Raw genomic sequence first — 17,786 nt, 5'->3', positions numbered from 1 at the left:
GATAAAAACCAGGGGAACAGAAGAACGAACAACAAAATACGCATCTATTCCGTACATTCCCTGCCTGAGCGAGAAGATAGGGAAGCTTCTGCGCAAGAATGACGTCACAGCTGCGTACAAACCAACGAATAAAATTAAAAGTACCGTCTTTACCATGCTGAAGGACAAGATACCTAAGATGCAACAAACCAACATAGTGTACAGTATCCCTTGTGGCATCTGTAACAATAAGGAGTACATTGGGCAGACATCACAGACGCTAGAGAAGCGCATAACACAACATAAAAATTCTATACGCACAAGAACGTCGTGCACGGGTCTAACTCAACACACGACGGAACAGGGGCATCATTTTGATTTCTCCAAAACACATATGTTAGAGAGAGTCAACAATGAGGCCAATAGACTAACAGCAGAAGTTCTTCACATAAAATTGAGAGAGGAGAGCGCAGTGAACCTACAGCGTGATGCCGCCAGTTTCTCCTATGCAGGGGCTTCTCAACAAACTGCGGTCTACGCAGCACGGTAAGCGTGGTCAGCAAAGGGAGACGCCACGAACGTGAGAGAGAAATTTAAATTTAGTTTTATTTGGACAGTCCCGCGAGCGAGAAGCGAACGGGCTTAAATGTAAGTGGTCTTGTAGAAACAAAAAAAATGTGTCTTGTTAAATTGACTATATTTTCGTATTTAATAAATAGTTCTGAGGATGGCCGAAGAATGAGTAGGCTGAAACGTAAACAACGGAAATAGTTTTATTATATTTTTCACCGAACAACATCAACCGAAACCGGTAAGCAGAATCGAACGGTGACCAAAGCTGAAAACATGAAATTGAAACTTTGTGACATCATAAAACTTCACTAAGTCAAGCTTTTGGGTTAATAATTTTGTTGATATAGAAAGAGAAGGAGTGAGGAGGTACCCGGGTACCAGCAAAACCAAAATGCCAATAACTAAGGCAATTTGGATTCAGGAACTCATCCAATTTTAGACTTGGTAAAAATAAAAGGGGTTAGTTCATTTGGTTCCCGGGAATCCGGATTTCCGGAAGCATGTTCCAGTGCTTGGATACTATTTGTGAATTTCAATGGAATACTAGCAATATGGGTATCAAAATTCTTGGAATTGCATCAGTAGGGTGATTCTCGTGGTCTTAGAACCATTTGGTGATTTGACCCCGGAACGGACATTCCGGGGCGGGTTTCCGTGGGATGATGGGGTGCCATTCCATTCCAATTTCATCTTTAAAATTGCCATAGGTTCCCGTAACAATGAGTAACAGACTTCCGAGACAATTTGAAGAGTTTTGATACTTATATTGCTAAAACATTATTAAAATTCACAAATCATATCCTAGTACTGGTATATTACTCCGGAAAATCCGGATTACCAAGCACCAGATCCATTCATCCTGTTCTATTTTACAGAATCAAAAAGTGAATGAGTTCCTGAATCCAAAACATCTAGAAGTGTCCAAATTGGTTAAAGGAAGCCATAGTTATGAGCATTTCAATTTGTGGGTATCCGGGTACCCACGTCGGCCTGTTAAAGGTGTCTTTTTTGTTGGACACATAACGGATAAAGATGCAAATATGCAAAAATAAAAAAAACCAATTTTGTTAAATTTTTGCACAGAAGACTATATTAAATAATCAGAAATAGTTATTAGACTACATCAAGGGAAGGGAAGCATATTTTAACAGCTTCAGTTTATTATGAAGAAAAAGAAGTAAATGTCCCCATTTTGTCAGCCTAAAATCACCATGGAGATGATAAAAACGGGTCTCAAATGTATTCATTATTCACAGTAATAGCACAGACTAACAGACATAACACTCGAAAACAATTTTTCGTCCGTTTCAACGGTTATTTTAAATATATTTTTAGTCGGGACTGTGACCGCATTTGAGATTATGGCGATACTGACATATGCGCACGTGTAAGGGGGATAGACCACTTGTGAAAAATTGTTCCCGAGCCTGAGGGATAACCCTTTTGTAAATGAGTGGTTGGGACCGTGTATAAAAGGTCGAGCTAGTATTCTAGTAAAATTAGCGGATCGATATTTTTTTAAGGAATTTCTCCATAGTTTTATGTCTGTTAGTCTGTGGTAATAGGTAGATCCCATCTTCCGAGGATATTTTCTTTCAGTTGCATCGAACTACACCAATTTTTAGATAGCTTTGAAGGGGTTATTTTATCGACTTCTTCCAAAATTCGGCAAACCTATTCCCATTCATGCGATAGTTTATGTTAAAAGGGTATCCTAAATTAATTGGTACACTTAAGGGTTTATATGTTGCAGATAGAGAAGATTCATAAATTTTCAGCTTTTCCTACTCAATATTACAAATGCTTCTTAAACAACTGTTTCTAATAAGATTATGTAAATTTTAAAGCATTTGAAAACGTTTAATAGAAGTGACGGAAGGTTATCGAAAAGTTTCGTGAAAAAAGATGGGTGGGTAATATCAGAGACATAACCAGAGTGAAGTAGAATACACGCTGTTAATGCGAATGCTACAATTTTGACTATTGACTCTCAAACGTGAAACTTATCCGGTCGACGCGCCAACTAGATTTCATTATTGGTACCAGTCAAATGATGATAAAAATATTTTCTTGCATTGATTATGTAGGACGGTTGTACTATTTTAATTGTTTTAAGATAAACAATACATAGTTCCACAAAAAAATTAATTACAGGTGATAAGAAAAAACTCGTTCTTTCATTTGGCACCAAAACATTCAGTCGAACTCTATATTTTATTGCGAATTATTGAGATCCGGAATTATTTTTGTATTGTTGAGGTTAGGTCGGTTGTTTCAGATACGGGAAATGTTTACTTAGAAATTGGATTTATCAGTGGATAACCTCGACTTTCAATACCTGCACTCTTTAATCCAGTGATTTTCGTCCACTATCGTGTTTTGATTGAGATTTCAATCTCTAAATTTCATTTTAGCATAAACTGAAACCGGAAGAACGATTTCTTAGTGGTGTATCAAGAAATTTACCATCAAGATATTTTTCAAACGTAGGAAACCTATTTTCTTCGTTAATTTTTCTTTGCATTAGATGAAATCACATTTGATTATAATTTTGATTGAATTTTCTGAATTTCAAAATTTAATTTTCAATATGTTTTGACAGTTGAAAATAAAAACATCATCATTGCACTTTCATGCCATCTTGCGGTCTACATCCAGCTTTAGATCGCGAATACTTTGAATATAATTATATTAAAACCAGCCATTTCGTTATTTCTAATGGAAATACCGAAATATCGGTACACGTACATCGAAACCTAAAATATTCCAACATATTTATCCTCATATAGCAACCCTGAAAATAGCATTTAATGAGAGTGAAACAATTCATTTGGCAACAGTACAGAAACGTATATACTTGCACCGTTATTTCGCTATTTCCATTATAAGTACCGAATTAACTTATTTGAATAAAACCTGGTAGAAATTAGTAAAAAGCATTCGTATTAACAACTTAAAATGTATGTTACTTCATTTCGGTAATGTCGTTGACATTACCTACCCATCTTTCTAATCTAAAACAGAATAATTGTTTTGAAAACCTAATAATTGCATAACCTAAGACGATTTAAAGCTACACTTTTGTGAAATCTCAACAGAAAACAAAATTATGTGTTAGTTCAACGAGCTTTCTGTCCCGTTGTTGTTGTGAATCATTAAAATTTTGAACATTTTTCAAAGCGTTATGATTGCAATTACAGGGGGAAATGTTGGTTAATAATAATATGCTCGAACCTTAACCAAGCAGGTATCTTAGAGTGGAGTTTTCGCAATAATGGAGCTTTTCATTTGTGTAGCCGCGATATTCGTAAAACAAAATAAGTAAAAAGCACATTGCGTCATTTAGCCGCACACAAAATAAGCCGGGCTTAATGTGGATACTATTAATTTGTTTTATGGCCCGTTATTTAATTTATAACATGATGATACGTAAAACTTTTTCTCACTTTGTTCCGAGGACAAAGAAATTTAAATTTCCTCTGGTAGTGCAAAAATGCTCTATAAACTCGTAAAAAAACTCGTATCAAATCATGAACAGAAAATCATATTATCAGTATCCAATAAGCCAACACCGTCTCCTTTACACAACGAATCAACCAGTACGCAATATGGCTTGCCGGAGGAAACGAATACACAAATAAATTCACCACGGTGCACACTGGAACGCGCGCCGTGGTGAATTTATCTGTACAAGCACCTGACGCCACATATAATTTAAAGAACAAGAGAGGGCGGTTCTCGCACCAAACCACCCCATCGCCAATCCATTTATTCAGCACTGAAAAAAAAAATTGTTGTGTACAAGACACAACCACGATGACATTAAAATGCAGCCAGTTTTATGAGCAAGCAATATTATCCGTGGCCAAATTAAAACCCGTTAATGCCATCGACTGTTTCAGAACTACACACAGACATGCTATTCTTCACTAGAGATAATAGTTGAATTTTATAAATTAAAATCGATAACCTATAGTGTGATAAATTCAAATTTAAAAAAAGTTTTATTCAAATCCATGAAATGGAAATATAAATTAATAATGCTCACAAACAAAACCTTACATCTATCTTTAAATACCTGCTATCAAATCAAATGTTTGCAAGCACGATAGAAAAATAACTGGTCATAAATCAAATTATTCGTAAACGAAGAAAGTTTAATATATGCATCTTTCGGTGGTATAATTAACATTAACTCTGAAATGTTCTATATTTGGGGACCTAAAAAGAACGATTTTAAGGGAATTATTCAAATTAACTGTTTTGTATGTGGGGTCCTGAAAAGGACCATTGGTGGAATCCTGAAAAGGACTATTTGTGGGATACACAAACACGCGTGCTATGGAATGAAAAAAATTAAACTAAGGGCTTTAGTTTTAACAAAAATAACATGCAGAATGGAACAATTAGCTGCAAGAAAGGTTTGCCGTCTCTTCCAGCTGCACGTTACTTACATCAGATAAATATTTCGAAATGAAAAGAAACAACCTTTCTCTTCAGCATCTAACTTGAAACACTGATAGCTTGAAACGTGACATCGGCTTTTATCACTTTCGCACTGATGAGGGAAGGACTGCCTTCACGCAGAATAACGAAAAATATTTGCGGATTCTTTTTGGTACGGCTTTCGCTAGCTGGCAGTGTTGCCACATCCTCCAATTTTCTGAAACATTGCAGAATGTTGAATTATGTTTCCGAAAGACTATTTTTAATAAATCACAGGTTTTCGCTAATTTCAATCTGAAAATGTACTTTAAGTAGCTGCACATTTTTGTATTGTTTCGGAAGGATAAATTTAAACAAATAACAGATTGTTGCAAATTTCAGATTGCCAATATACGCGCAAATAAATAAATAAATAAATAAATAACGAATATAAACTGCGCAATTGGATTATCGCTGTCAATCAGTGGCGTAGCCAGGGGGGGGGGGGGGGTTGGGGGTTAAAACCCCCCCAAACCAAAATTAATTGGATTGAAAAAAAAAATTGATGCTGGCGAATTTAATTTAATATTCCACAAAATATTTTTGGAAAAATATTTTCTGATCACTACATTGAGAACTGTGTTTAAAGCGTCATGAGAACTTTTGGAAAATTGTGGGAAGGGGATCTTGTAACTTATCTCTTAGCCAAAATCCTATAGTTGTCAAATTACTTCAATGTAAAATAAAATAACTGTCTGAATTATTATGAGCTCATTTTTGGAAAGATGCTTCAAAATATGGATTAGAGACAATTTTTCGAAAGGGAATCTAAATTTGAATAGGTTGATTGCATATAAAACATAAGCTTATTTACCGAAAACTTGGATACATTTCAACATTTGCTGAAAAAGTATTTTTTTAGATTGTGTAGAGCTTAGACAACAATTCATGTTGAAAGCTGATGTAATTTTGTCTCTAGCAGGTCAGGATCGGTTTTATGAGCATTGGATTTTTGTTATATTATCAACTATATGAATAGCCTCTTAGCAGGATGCAATGAATGGCGTACTAAAATTTTGTGTGCTACGTACTAGTATTGCAAGTTGTGAGGTTGACTAATGAAGAAAAGTAAAATTAATGCTCGATAAATTTTTAACGGTCACTATCACATTCATTCGAAACTGCCAAATTTCGATGTTAAGTAACATTGAAGAATTTCAAAACGTAAAACTGTTCATCTGCTGATAGAATAATTTTGACGGTTAATCCTCCTAGAAGTAATTATAGACAAGAATTACTCTTCAACCAAATTTGGGTCGAGACTTAATGTCTCCTGCAAAGTTTTCGAAAGTGCCATTTCAAACAACTTTGTCAAAGACATAAATATCCCACATATTCAGAGTATCGAAATATAGTAGTAGAAAACCTTTACAACAAGCTATTCTGAAATTACTGTATTTGATAAATCTCTTCTGCGGTAATTAAATAATAAATTCACATTGCGTTCAAGGTGCCTTTGAAGCTTACAAAAAAATAAGGGAACTGGATTTAAAACAAATAATTCCCAGATATTAAAAGGACTCAAAAACACAAAGAGTGATTCCATTTTCAGGAGCTAGCATCAATTCGGCGCTAGCTTAGTCCGCCCACCAAGTTAGTGTCGGATTCTGATGAGATGAAGTCGAAACGCAAGTTTCAGTTCCATCCATCCATAATTTAGTTATAGGTTTTGTGTTCTCAACTCGCAATGATTGTTTCAAACAATTTTATCCGTAGCGCAGAAAAAAATAGTTTTCACCTAAATTTTTCTTCACTAAGAAGAAATATAGCAGGCCCAGTCCATTTAAATCCCTATATGTTGAATTCATGTAGCCTTCATATTTTCAACAAAATTGTTTGAAATGACATTATCAAAAACTTTGCTGAAGGCACCATGTCTCTTAATATTTTTGAAAAATTAATTCACCATAATTACCTCTATGAGAGTTAATCACTAAAATTTCGATATCAAAGCAGGCGCTGTTTTATGTTGATAACTTCCCGAAGTTGTCAAACCTTCAAAGTCAAGGATTATTATATTAGGTGATCTTGAACGTTGAAAATTTTTTAGATCATTTATCCCACTTTAAAAGATCGCAATTTTTGACTTCATTGACATATTATACAAGAAAATAATCTATAGAGGTTTGAAAACTGTTCCATGTTGATCCTTCTTGTTTGTAGACTGGAATGACATCTGTTAGACTACTTATGTTTTTGAGTTTTCAATAATTTATCAAACTCATATTAAATTTAAGCATTTTTTCAAAAAATTTGCGATTTTCATCAAAACCCCCTCCAATCCAAATTTCTGGCTACGCCACTGCTGTCAATGATTGAAAATATTCCAATTCGTTCTTTATTGTATGTTATTCTTATAGCCCTTACAAGGGTTTTTAATTTAACAATAATAACATGCAGAATGGAACACATAGCCAGCTTCAACTGAGGTTTGCCAACTCTTCCAGCCGCGCGCTATTTACATCGGTTCACCCCCAGCGGTAGCAGTGATCAAATGCAGCACTCATCGCAGCGCATTGTTAACATGCATGACTGCTACTGCTGTTCTTTACGGCCTGACGTTTGACGGGAGAATGAAGTCGCTCGAGGAATATTCCTTAAATAGTCGATGATGACGTCATTCATAGAAGCGTAGTGTGCTGGGTGCTTAAATCTGTCGTACGAGACGCTATAGGCACGATGTAACTTGCCTGGCAAAAGAGCAACAACTGATTCAAACAGGCACGCGGCACATTTATTTATAACTATTCGTGTTCGTTTGAATCACTAACCTGCTCCCTATGGACGGCTCTGCCGATGGATTGAATGATGTATGGGAGTTTTCACCTTTTTGAGATCTGTTCATTTTTGCTTGTTTTTCAATAGTGTGATATTGAAATACAAAAATTGTCACGTCATTTCATGATTAGAATCATCAGCGCCTGGCGGCAGTCATGGTATCTATTACCTACCATCGAAAAGTGTGAGCTGGAATGAAACGCAGCAGCTGCTACGCTTACAACGTCAGAACACAAGCTAACGAATTTTTCTCGTGTTCTCTTTTTATAAGCGTCGCAGTTTCCTTCGATGAAAAAGAGGCAGTCCCAGCAACGCTTGCTTTTTGAACGAATTGTACAAACCAATCATGGATCAGATAATTACTACTTTCATAAACTCCATTATTTCCGCTATTTTTAGTATACTACCGAATTGGATACAAAATTTTTGTACATATTTCCAATCAGATAGCGTAATAATCTTATTTTTTCATTCAGAACAAAGGCAGATATTCACGTTTAAAAAATCGGGTAAAATTCTTGGCAGAACATTTTGAAACGAGACCCCTATATTGAAACGTTAGAAGTATTCAACTTCAAAAGAAAATTCCAGTAATGATAATGATTTTCCCTAACGGCTTTCGAGAGTTTTTTATTTGTTCTTTGACATTAGGATTAGGGATAATAATTCAGATCAAAAATACTACCGGAAGGTGATTTTTAGAAAAAGTCGATATCGAAGTAAAGTTTGAACTATGCACGCATGCACTTCAGAGGTAGCGAGATATCAAGAGCTGAAATTTCGGTGCTTAGTGCAAGGAATAATTTTTCACAATTTTATTGTAATCCTGAATACTACCGTATCAGCGCCCAAATCACTTTCGCTTCAGCGTAATCTTCGCTCAAAATAATTCTTCTTCTAAATCCCGGATTGGCTGAGTACCGACTAACTTACACCTCGCGCGGCACCTGCTAGGCGCGCGGACGCTAATTAACTTATTACGACTGACTAACTGAATGACTCCCCGGACGCGGCCGGGCGAGAGCAACTTAAAACGACTGACTAACTGAATGACTCCCCGGACGCGACCGGGCGAGAGCAACTTAAACGACTGACTCTTTTCGATTTGACACAAAAGCCTTTTATCATGTCATCTGTGTAGACTTTACTCTGAGAGAGTCTCAGACCTAAACAAAACATTCTTTCCACGCTCGCGAGAGTAAAGACCCCTGTGGATGAATCAGTAGTTCATTATGACTCATACTCGGAGGCCTTTACTTTCTATGATAGCGTCGCCGTCTGCTGCTAGCAGCAACAAACTGTGTTTAATTAAACAAAGTGTTTATTCGTTTTCCGTAAGCATATGGCTTGGAAAGCGCGAGTGCATCAAAATATCAGCTTAGCTTAAGGCTGTAGCTGGTGATGTAACCCAGGAAATTAGCTTCCATGGTGCACCGCTTGGAGAAATTTTCCAGGGTTGATGCTGGCCGAAAACTATGGGCGCTGCATGCCCCCTTACTTACTGAGCTTGATGTTGCCTCGGGGAGACGCATCATCAAGACGATTGCGCGGGTCATTAGAAAAATTTGTGTCAAAAAGTCTTTTGTGTCCTAACTCCTAAGATTGCCATTACAAAAATCATATTTGTTATTACTTTTGTCAAAACCAAATATTTACAATTTTCTATCATTATTTGGCATTTTCTTAACATCCTAACTGTACGATGGTCCCAGTGTGCACCCCTGCTGTCCTTCTTGCGGCTCGTCCAATGCTTTCACCTGTGTTTTCACCAGTCTCCTCACCAGTGAGCTGTCTTGCTGCTTCCCCTTTCGTGTTGGTCGATAGTGGTTCTCGGGAGTTCGATTTCGAGGCACCTTCTCTTGTCTCGACGTCTTCCTTGTGGTTTACTGTTTTCCGCCTTCCTTGCGTATTGATTTCTGCTGCCCTGCCACCTGGCTTTTTCGATTCATTTCATTTACGTTTGTGAACTTTCGCATCAATCAGAGTTCGAAGTTTCTTGTTGTGCCTCCCTTTTGTTATTACTTCGGATTGTCCGACTGCCAGTGTCTAACATGACGATGGGCTTTCTTTCAGTGCAAAATCGGTTTTGGTAGTTCCGACTGCGGCAATGTATATGTATTGGTCCGACATCAGACGAATTGTAGCATCTTGACAGTGCGGCCTGCTTCTTGTTCTTGTAACATCGGTCAGGGTGTAGAGTTCCGACCGAAGTACTTGATAGTTAATCATATGACCGTAGTCAGGTTGTGATGTCCCGACTGTGGCCTTTTTGCTTGTGTTTTGGAGTGAGCCGGATATTAGCTGTACCGACTTCCTTCCCTACGTCTTATTCTCCCCTCTAGCATCGTATACTCCTTTCATGCCAGCTTGGCTTCCGTTTCTTGTTGTCTTCTGCGGCGCCCCTCAATCGTTCCCGTCACCACCTTCGACTGGTTCCATCCTTATCGAACGCGTTGGGTAGTGCTCGTGTCTACCTTCTCCACACTATTTGGACTTCTGCTTCCACTTTGTACAAAACCTCCTATGTTTAATGGTTATTATAATTTTCGTCAATATTCGTTATTTGTTTAATTGCTCTAGGGTCAAAACCGTCATTTGATTGCTATATATTATTATAGTATTGAAAAATTTATTTTTTTTATCTGTTTCAATTTTCGTTGGCCTTTAGTTATTTAGTTTACTCTTTAAAATTTGTAGTATGTGAGATTACTCTGGTTTATAGTTTATTTTAAAATGAAAACCGACTCGGTTTGGCAATCTTCCTAATCTATTCTTGTCGGATATGTATTTCAAGCAAAAACAAGGGTGTTAGTTGTTAGTAATTGCCCCCAATTCCTTCTTTTTCCACAAAATGTGTTTTTTTTGTTCGAGATCTTTTGCTACTTTGCTCGTTTTAATAATTTCGAGTTCTTTTGCCTATTGTGCTCGTTTTCAGTAAATTTCTTTTTTGTTATATTGTTTTAGACTCGAGATGGGTAATATATTTTTTTTGTGTGTTACTCGAGTTGTGTCTTTTTTTTTAATTGTGTATTTTTTTTCATAACAATTTTTTTTTTCATAATAAAATATATTTTTTTCTTTAAGTTTTTTTTTTCAAAAATGGTGTTCCGACAACATTTGTCGAAGCGAGGTAAGTATTTTTTTTTGTGGGAATACTTGAGTGTCTTCCTTCCTGTCTATTGTGGCTATTGTGTATGTTGCTTCGACATCTCCCCCTATACAATTGAGGTTGACCCAGGAGGGTACCTGTAAATAAAGACTTAAATTCCCGAAAAGATACATGGTGTTTGTAACCATGCGGTTATGAAAGAAAAGTACTCTGAAATCTTACTTACCAGAATCAACTACATCCATCTTGGAGAGTACCTGAAAATTACAATTGCCAAGGTGGACTGATGCGCAACTTGTGAAACCAAATCGAAATTCTCCTAATAATATTTAGAACGATAGAAAAAAATAACGCACTTTGGCTCATTTGCGACTCTTATGAAATTGAAAATGAAATTCCTCTGCAGTGTCTGTCTCTACTGCAACTTGATAACTTTCTTGTTTTTGCATTTTTCTCCTTTTCATAAAATATTTCCCATCTGGGCGTTTTCTCGCCATTTGTTTAACTGCATTTTTTTATGTTTATATTTTAACCAGTACTTGGACGGATTCATGTCGCGCCTCTTTGGTAAAATGTATTCTTCTGAGCGTGTTCGCTACACGTCTCTTTATAAATTGTTTAATAAAAATTTTCTATTCCCACTTTCACGTTTTTCGTGATGCTTTCATCACCTATATGTTATAGTGTCCATTAACACTTCTCTTTAATTATGAAACTTTTTCCCTTGTTTTCACCGCTAAGATCTCCTAATGATTATTCCCTTCGTCTTTGTCTCGTATTCCTGTTCTTCACCCTTTTCGCCCTTACTTGGTTTGTCCTTGTTTGTCAACCTCTTCGTCCTATCTGAAATTTTAAACACTCGTTCGTACTTCATTCATTTATCATGCATACCGGCGTAGGTTTCCTTGTGTTCATTCACCCTTGTCATTCTCAGGAGTCCTACCCCCCCTTGCCCATTCATTCTTGTGCTTCTAATCTCGATTCTTCGGTATTGTCAACTCTGGAGTTTCAAATCGTAGTTTAGCTTACACGATCCGATTTAGAAAATACGTGAGACCCCCCTATAATTTTGGCTCTAGCTCTGGTCCTTTGACTTTGGCTTTTGGCTCTACTTTTATTTTGGCTCTGGTTCACTGACTCAGGCCTTCTTATATGTTTCTTTCTATAACATTGTGATCGGCTCAGGTCCTTTGACTCTGGCTCTTGACACTTCACTTTTATTTCGGCTCTGGTTCGATGACTCAGGCCTTCTTATATTTACCTTTTTTTAACATTGTATTCGGCTCAGGTTTCTCGGACTCTGACCATCTCTTGTATTCGATTTTGTTATCAGTGTTTTGCAACCTTCACTCTGATTGCCCTTTTTCCATGTATTTATTATATCCCATATTTTATACGACAGTCTACTTGACTCGTTAATAAAAAAAAAATTCCCACTTTCTGCTTTATATTTTCTACCATTTTAAATTGCTTTTTATCGACAGACACTGCTTATTTTATTTTAAACTTTTGATTTTTTTTTCTGACATAAACCCTTTTTTTAAATTAAACATTATGTCCTCGTATTATACTCTGCCCTTCATTTTGCATTCCGTTCTTTATTTGTTCTTCGTTGTGTTGTTCGTATACATATTTATTCTTTGTTCCTATTTCAGTATACACAATGCTGACTAGTATATACATATTGATTTAATAGCTACTTGTGTTTATATGTAGAATAGTTTAATAAGGTGATGTACATATGTATTTACAACTATGTACATTTTTACATTTCTTATAAAAGAAATGTATAGAATTCGCTCAAACTTTCAAGATTTTTTTCGAGGCCCGGAGGGCCGAGTCTTACATACCAATCGACTCAGCTCGACGATTTGGGACAATGTCTGTGTGTGTGTGTGTCTGTGTGTGTGTATGTAACGGACAAATTCTCATTCGTGTTTCTCAGCAATGGCTGAACCGGTCTTATCCAAACCAATTTTAAATGAAAGAACTAAAAAACAGTATGAACGCTATTAATTTGTTTTTGATTCTGATGTTTAGTTTCCAAGATATGAATGTTTGAATGCGTAAAAATGGCGTTTTTTGCAGTTTTTTTGAATTATCTGCCGAAATTGACAATATAGAATAGCAATTTATACGTTTTTAGACAGCTTTAACGAATACCTTTCGAACAAGCTACAGATTGTTGAAATCGGACTATTATCAAAAGAGATATTTAACATTAAATGCGGACGAAAGATTTTTATCATTTCCCATTGCCAGAAATATGACCAAAAACATGTAATCTATTTTTAACGCCAAAACGGCTTATTTTAGGTCAATAGTATCTTCGGTGAATTTAATGAAGGCAATATGCCCTTTCTTTTGGTATTGTGCTTTTGCTGATTAATCCCCCTATGAGTGAGATATTTTTCCAAATTTTCTTGGAAGTGATTATATCGAAATGATGCCTTCAGCAAATTTGTAGCTCTTACTTTTGCAAATAACTTTACTGAAGACTTCAAATATCTATTTTGAATACTTTAAAAGTTATGGCTTGTTGTTTGTGGATTACTCTTTGTCGCCTATTTATTGTTCAATATAGTAATAATCCATTGAAATAAGCCAAACATTATTTCGATAAAACGAATTTTGTATTTCATTTTTCTATTTACAACCGCTAGAAATAATCACCGAACACTTCCAAGTTGTCTGGAAGGAACTTGATAACTTATCAGTGCAAAAATGTTCATTTGTGCGAATCTTCTGACTGCAATTTTTCTAATTCATGACCATCGGATCGATCTGAAACATATTGGAAAATGAAAAGCGAAATAACTAACTCCAAGCAACGGCGTAGCCAAAAGAAGGTTTTGGGGTTTAACACCATACAACGCCCCCCCCCCACCCCAACACACCAACAAAAAAAATTGGATTGAAGTTGAAAATTTATTGATGCAGACTGATTTAATTCAATATTACAATAACAATTATCTGATCCGTACATTGATATTCTGTTGTTGCAAACATCATGAGGACTTTTGATAAATTGTCGGAATGGGGTCCTGATATGTAACTGATCTTTTGGTCTTGATTTCACAGTTGTCTAATTGCGTCAATATCAAAATCCTGCCTGAAAACATTCCAATAGAAAATTCCAGAGTTCTGTTTTCAATCATGATCCTCAGATTTCTTTTCAAATTGAGCTCGTTTTTGTAGAGATGTACTGTAATAAGGGTCTTTATTTAATAGGAAGCGAAGTAAAAATTGATTTAATGTCTATGAAACATAGAACTGCGCACCAAAAAATGCATAACTTTCAACATTTGCTAAAAATGTTTTTGCCTTTCTCATTCACTCTAAAATTCGTCAATCTAATCCCGACCGGGAGGGCCGAGTGTAATATGCCAATCGACTCAGTTCATCGAGATCGGAAAATGTCTGTGTGTATGTATGTGTGTATGTGGAAAAATATGTGACCTCTGTTTCTCAGAGATGGCTGGATCGATTTGCACAAAGTTAGTCTCAAATGAAATGATTGGACTTCCGGTTCCGGAGTTACGAGTTGAAGAGTGCAATGACACAGCAAATTCCCATATAAACTGAAATGAAAAATTTTCAAAATCAAATTTGTATTTTTGATGCCAAATGACTTTATAATGCATGAAACATCGAGATTTGATGTAAACTCGAAAAAAATAATGTGTGCCAAAAATTGATTTTTTTGGACTTTGGTGCATTTTTGCCTTTCTTTTTTTTTATTTCGATTATAGAGGTTTTAACCTTAAGGTCATTTGCCTCTTCGGGTTTGAAAAATCTCTTGTGAAAAATTTCGAACCCTATGTGCGGGGTCGGGACTCGAACCCAGGTGCGCTGCGTACAAGGCAATCGATTTACCAACTACGCCACCCCACCCCCTTTTGCCTTTCTCATACAGAAAGGTTATGCAATCAATCTAAAAATCGTCAATGATACCGGCCCGGAGGGAGTATGCAGTGAGTGGTTGCTACTTTAAAAATAAAACTAGTTTAAAATTTCTTAACAAGTTGAAAATTTTCGGCAGAACCCGGACCTCCCGGATCTTACTATGTGATACTGAAACATCGTTTGAAACCAGCGGCGGTCAAGCGATGTTTCAGTATCACATAGTATCTCAAGATCGTGGCTGTCGATCCATTGTATGTATGTGCAAATCGTACTGAACATGAAATATTCACTTCCACCATTTTATTGAACATAACCATCGTAGTCTGGACAAGTGAGACAAGCACAATTGCACCACTAGGTGGATTAAAACAAGTTTATAATTTGGGAATGCGTCGAGTTGAGACGCAAACGTAATATGATTAATAACGAGGATAACACTTTCCGAATGTAGAGAGAAATTTATGAAAAATGACGATTTCCATTCGATTCTAGCAGGTCCTGATCGATTTTGATGAGAATTTTATTTTTGTTGTATGACCAATTATATGTATAGGTCAAATTTTTAAAAACAGTAATTTAAGGTCAAGATAACATCATTTTTAAACCGCCAATTTCGGAGGTTTAGTATCTTCGATGAGTTTTACAAACGTTAAACAGCGCATCATTTGATAAAATAATTTTGGCGGTATATCGTCCAAGAAGTATTTATGGTGAATTTTCTCAGGTTAATATTCATAACTACAATAAAGTCTCAACAAATTCGCTAAAATCACGAACTCTGTTACTATTTTCTGAAAAATTAATTCTGCATAATTTTAAAACTTCAAAAATTACGGTTTCGGAATTATGCCGTTTGGACAGTTGGATCGATTTTCACCAAACCCCCACCAATTGTAAAATTGGTATTGTAAAAAAACGTAAGGGCGATACTTCAATGCTGATAGGTGGGACCGAAAAAGTAAACAATCGTCAAAGGGGCGATACTATCATTTTGTCAATTTCAATAGCAAACACAAATTTTAATTTAATAATTTCAAATACTTCATGAAGTTTTGGGTTTCGATCACTGAATCATGCAATCTAGGATGTAAAAAACACAATAGTTCTTAAATAGGAAATAAAACCAAGTCTGGAAATATTCACTGTTGATTTTCTTTGAATGGTGTCACTGCTAGTGTCGCTTTTTTCCAGAAAAAGCGTTGATTTTTAGGTCTCAGTCGCGTTGGAAATTTGAGTAAAGCATAAACTTCATTTCGATTCAAAAAAATAAAATCAATTTTTTGGCTCAGTACAATATACATAACCCCTTTAGGAAAATTCAGTTTTCCCACCACAATGCATTGATTGAGGAATTTAGATATTTTAAGAGCATTAGCAATAATTCGTTTGTATGTCTATTTTATGGGCCATTTTTTCGCTTTCCTATTGATTTGGTTTGAGATTTCTAGCACTGATGTTGTCCTATGCTGATTTGAGCGATTCTCTGTGTCCTGCCACAATCCCATGTAGTATGTGTTATCAAAAACATCGCGAAGCATCAAGTTTTAAATGTTCTCATACGATATAATATCAGAAGAGAGTGATAAGAGTTATAAGAAATGTCTCATCACACTGTTAGGTGGATTAAAAGCGTTTTTACATTTCTTATAAAAGAAATGTATAGAATTCGCTCAAACTTTCAAGATTTTTTTCGAGGCCCGGAGGGCCGAGTCTTATATACCAATCGACTCAGCTCGACGATTTGGGACAATGTCTGTGTGTGTGTGTGTGTGTCTGTGTGTGTGTGTATGTAACGGACAAATTCTCATTCGTGTTTCTCAGCAATGGCTGAACCGATCTTATCCAAACCAATTTTAAATGAAAGAACTAAAAAACAGTATGAACGCTATTAATTTGTTTTTGATTCTGATGTTTAGTTTCCAAGATATGAATGTTTGAATGCGTAAAAATGGCGTTTTTTGCAGTTTTTTTGAATTATCTGCCGAAATTGACAATATAGAATAGCAATTTATACGTTTTTAGACAGCTTTAACGAATACCTTTCGAACAAGCTACAGATTGTTGAAATCGGACTATTATCAAAAGAGATATTTAACATTAAATGCGGACGAAAGATTTTTATCATTTCCCATTGCCAGAAATATGACCAAAAACATGTAATCTATTTTTAACGCCAAAACGGCTTATTTTAGGTCAATAGTATCTTCGGTGAATTTAATGAAGGCAATATGCCCTTTCTTTTGGTATTGTGCTTTTGCTGATTAATCCCCCTATGAGTGAGATACTTTTCCAAATTTTCTTGGAAGTGATTATATCGAAATGATGCCTTCAGCAAATTTGTAGCTCTTACTTTTGCAAATAACTTTACTGAAGACTTCAAATATCTATTTTGAATACTTTAAAAGTTATGGCTTGTTGTTTGTGGATTACTCTTTGTCGCCTATTTATTGTTCAATATAGTAATAATCCATTGAAATAAGCCAAACATTATTTCGATAAAACGAATTTTGTATTTCATTTTTCTATCTACAACCGCTAGAAATAATCACCGAACACTTCCAAGTTGTCTGGAAGGAACTTGATAACTTATCAGTGCAAAAATGTTCATTTGTGCGAATCTTCTGACTGCAATTTTTCTAATTCATGACCATCGGATCGATCTGAAACATATTGGAAAATGAAAAGCGAAATAACTAACTCCAAGCAACGGCGTAGCCAAAAGAAGGTTTTGGGGTTTAACACCATACAACGCCCCCCCCCCACCCCAACACACCAACAAAAAAAATTGGATTGAAGTTGAAAATTTATTGATGCAGACTGATTTAATTTAATATTACAATAACAATTATCTGATCCGTACATTGATATTCTGTTGTTGCAAACATCATGAGGACTTTTGATAAATTGTCGGAATGGGGTCCTGATATGTAACTGATCTTTTGGTCTTGATTTCACA

At 35.8% G+C, this 17,786-nt stretch overlaps 1 protein-coding gene across 2 annotated transcripts in view; it reads right to left on the bottom strand.

Moving 5' to 3' along the window:
• Window positions 1-17,786, bottom strand: part of LOC131692631 (IDLSRF-like peptide) — a 324,832-nt gene that overhangs the window by 71,174 nt on the left and 235,872 nt on the right. The gene's annotated exons all lie outside the window — the stretch shown is intronic.

Source organism: Topomyia yanbarensis, chromosome 3 (genome assembly GCF_030247195.1).
Source record: "Topomyia yanbarensis strain Yona2022 chromosome 3, ASM3024719v1, whole genome shotgun sequence".
In the NCBI taxonomy this organism is placed as follows: Eukaryota; Metazoa; Arthropoda; class Insecta; order Diptera; family Culicidae; genus Topomyia; species Topomyia yanbarensis.
The sequence above is the reverse complement of the archived record's forward strand: the minus strand, read 5'-3'. Positions and strand labels throughout refer to the sequence as shown.